Consider the following 3,914-nt stretch of genomic DNA (forward strand, 5'->3'; position numbering starts at 1 on the left):
GCATGGCCCCCGGCTGCAGGACAACCCCGCTGCCGCCGCCGTCCTGCTGGGGCCAGAGTTGGGGGGATGTCCTTGGCCTTCCCTGTGGGCCGGAGGCAAATCCCCTGCGTGTCCTTCTTGCTTCCTGCCCCAGGCCCCGAGCTGAGGACAGAGAGCCCGGAGGACATATCCCCCCGTGAGACCCTGGTGGGAGAGGCCGTTTTGAAGGGCTCCACGGCGCAGGAAGGCAGCGGGGAGGAAAAGGGCCGGAGATCCCCCCGCAGGAGGGTCTCCAAAGCCAGCCCAGGGTGCTCTGAGGAGGAAAGAGCCAGCCTGTGCCGGGAAGGCGGCCGGAGCTTGAGACGGAGCTGTGACCTGGTGGTCCCTGAGCAGCCTCCCAGCAGGCAGAAGCCCTTCCAGTGTTTGGAATGTGGGAAGAGCTTCAGGAAGAGCTTCAACCTCCTCACCCACCAGCACATCCACACTGGGGAACAGCCCTATTCGCGTGGGGAATGTGGGAAGAGCTTCAGGGACAGCTCTGACCTGCTCCGACACCAGCGCATCCACAGTGGGGAACGGCCCCACATGTGTGGGGAATGTGGGAAGAGCTTCAGCCAGAGCTCCAAGCTCCGCACCCACCAGCGCATCCACACTGGGGAATGACCCTACAAGTGCTTGGAATGTGGGAAGAGGTTTCAGACCAGTGCACATCTCCTCATGCATGAGCAGATGCACACGGATGAGAGGCCATTCCGCTGCACCACCTGCGGGAAGGGCTTTAAGCGGAATTCCACCCTTGTCACCCACCGGCGCATCCACACTGGGGAGAGACCCTACACATGTGGGAAATGTGGGAAGAGGTTTCAGACCAGCTCACATCTCCTCCAGCATGAGCAGATGCACACGGATGAGAGGCCATTCCGCTGCACCGACTGCGGGAAGGGCTTCAAGCAGAACTCCCACCTCGTCACCCACCAGCGCATCCACACCGGGGAGAGGCCCTACAAGTGTGGGGAGTGTGGGAAGGGCGTCAGGAAGAGCTCTGACCTGATCCAACACCAGCACATCCACACTGGGGAACGGCCCTACTCATGTGGGGAATGTGGGAAGAGCTTCAGTGACAGCTCCACCCTGTTCCAACATCAGCACATCCACACTGGGGAACGGCCGTACACGTGTGGGGAATGTGGGAACAGCTTCAGGAAGAGCACCCACCTGCTCCGACACCAGCACATCCACACTGGGGAACGGCCCTACATGTGTGGGGAATGTGGGAAGAGCTTCAGCGTGAGCTCCAAGCTCCACACCCACCAGCGCATCCACACTGGGGAACGGCCCTACTCATGTGTAGGGAATGTGGGAAGAGCTTCAACTACAGCTCCAGCCTCTGCAGACACCAGCTCATCCACACCGGGGAACGGCCCTACAAGTGCTTGGAATGTGGGAAGAGGTTTCAGGCCAGCTCAGATCTCCTGAAGCACCAGCGGACGCACACGGATGAGAGGCCCTTCCGCTGCACCGACTGCGGGAAGGGCTTCAACCGGAACTCCACCCTCGTCACCCACCGGCGCATCCACACAGGGGAGAGGCCCTACAAGTGTGGGGAGTGTGGGAAGAGCTTTGCCCAGAGGGCTAATTTGACCTCACACCAACGGACCCACCGGTAAGAGAAGCCCTAAAAATGCCCTGACTGCGGGAAGAGCTTCGACCGCTGCTTCCACCCCGAATGAACCCCCTGATTGTGAGGCAACCCCTGGAGTCCAGTGACTGTCAGTCCATCCCTTTCTACCACAAAGGGCCAGTCCCCTTTCACGGTGGTATGTTCTTTCAACAGAACCTAACTTAGGGCTGTGTGGAGATTCCTGCCTTGGCTGGGGACCCCCCAAAGTCACTCTTTGAGGCTGAGAGCAGAGATCTCCCCACCAACATTGGTCTTGGAGAGTTCCATCCATCTCCAATTAAGAATTATTGCTTTTGTGCCAGCTTGAGTAGAAATGCTTCAACAATTGCTTTAGTGTAGAGCACTGTCCTATCTTATGCTGTACTACTGGTAGTTTTAGTGTTTCTATTGTGCAGTAAATAATTCTGATGAAGATCTTATCTCTGATCATTTGTGACCCTAAATAATTAATTTCTATCAATAGATCTGACTTGCCATAATTAAAAGCTGGGGGACAAAAGTGGTTCAGTCACACGTCTGTAATTCCTCTAAACTGAAAGTGTTGGCATAATGCAAGGCTGAGATTGGATCCAGCAGCCCCCAGCACCCCACAGGAATTTGGGACCTCAGGGGGGCCACCCCTTTTGCCAACCCTCCTCTGCCCGAAGACCCCCATGGGACCATCCATCTTGCCAGACCACCCTCCCTTTTCCACCCTTCTCCCTGTTCCTCCCGTTTTTTCATTGTCCCCTTAATCCACAGCCCCCCCCAAGATCAGTTTATGATTCCCGACCCCCAGTATTTTCCTCCCTCTCCACCCCTTCCACATCATCCCCCACTCCCCAGCCCCCTCATGCTCAGTTTGGGGGTCCTACCTTGCCCTTTCCCCACTCTTCTTGTTGCGGCCCACGGTGGAGTGGCCATGCCGTGGCCAAGCGACCGACAGCAGGGATTGGTGGCGGTGAGAGGGCAGCGAGGCAGCGGGAGAGCAGGAGAGAGCCCCTCGCTGACATTACAGAAACCTCCGAGAGCGCCAGCGGCTGCAACCCCGCGCTGGGCTGCGAGAGCAGGAACAGCCCGGCACAGCTGCAGCAGCAGCGAGGCAGCCCCGGTACAGAGCGGGAGCAGGGACCGTGCGGGAGCCGGGGCTGGGCAGCGGGAGCGGCGGAGCCGGCCCGGGAAGCAGCGGGAGCGGTGGCAGACCCGGCCTGGGAAGCGGCGGGAGAGGCGGAGCCGGCCCGGGAAGCGGCGGAGCGATGGCAGACCCGGCGCAGCAGTCGGGAAGAGAGGGAAGGGGAGGCGAGGTGCGAGCCTGGCCTCCGGTGTCCCCCCGTGTGGGCGGCTGTCTGCGAACCCCCCGCTCTCGGAGGCAGCCACTGGGACAGGGCTTGTCCTGGCACGGGACGCCAGGCTCGGAGTCGGCAGCGGCCGGAGCGAAGCGGCACCATCCCCCACCTTCTTTTCTTTTTTCTTCACAGCCTGAGTTAGCTATATTGAGAATTGGTTTCGTTCCTTTACAAGTTCTTCGTTCGTATGTCAGTTAAACCTGACTGCTTCAGGCAAACAGAACGCTGCCAACGGAGAGGCAGCAGTGATTTTTTTCCTTTTTTCTTTGCAGCCTAAACTAAGAACTATTCTTTATATTTTGCAAAGCCTTTTTATTCATGTAGTAACTAACCTAACAGTTTAATTTCAGTGCGTGGACGCTGACAACAGAGAGACAACAGACAACCCTTTTTCCCCTCACCCCCTACCTCCAACTAAGAGAAAAAAAGGGGGAATACAGAGAGCAGGTTCAGGAAATGGCCTTGCTAACTGTTTTCTGAAGTTGTTTACCTGAAGTAGCCAAAATTGTTTTGAGGTGCAAGCATAAGCATAACAAAGAAATTAAGTTTTTAAAGTTTTTTGCAATAACTATCGACAAGTTCTCTTTAAAATCCAAAGCCCGTTAACATAAGGAGATGTATATTTTCTTTTAAAAACAGAAGGAGTATATATTTTATCTTTGAAGTATAGAAATGTTTATATATTTTTGAATTTAAATTGAACATGAAACAGAAAAACGTTTGTATTTACAGGAAATATTTTCATTAAACCAGAAATACATGATTAGATCTTACTCATCTGAGGGCAAAACACAAGAATGATAATTTCTCAGTTCATAACCAGAAAACACAGTACCATGAAACTCAAAAGTATGTTTGTGTGAGAATATAAAGTGATGGCCATCACGCATGAAAGTTGTGGGAGTGTGTGTATGTGTGTGGATATGTGA

The 3,914-nt window shown here is 54.8% G+C and overlaps 1 pseudogene; it reads left to right on the forward strand.

Moving 5' to 3' along the window:
* The first annotated feature begins 360 nt into the window (after positions 1-360).
* LOC113961581 lies at positions 361-3,127 on the forward strand (annotated as a pseudogene).
* Positions 3,128-3,914: the final 787 nt, after the last annotated feature.

This window comes from Neopelma chrysocephalum, unplaced genomic scaffold (genome assembly GCF_003984885.1).
Source record: "Neopelma chrysocephalum unplaced genomic scaffold, ASM398488v2 Primary Assembly neopelma1_97297, whole genome shotgun sequence".
Taxonomy (NCBI): domain Eukaryota; kingdom Metazoa; phylum Chordata; class Aves; order Passeriformes; family Pipridae; genus Neopelma; species Neopelma chrysocephalum.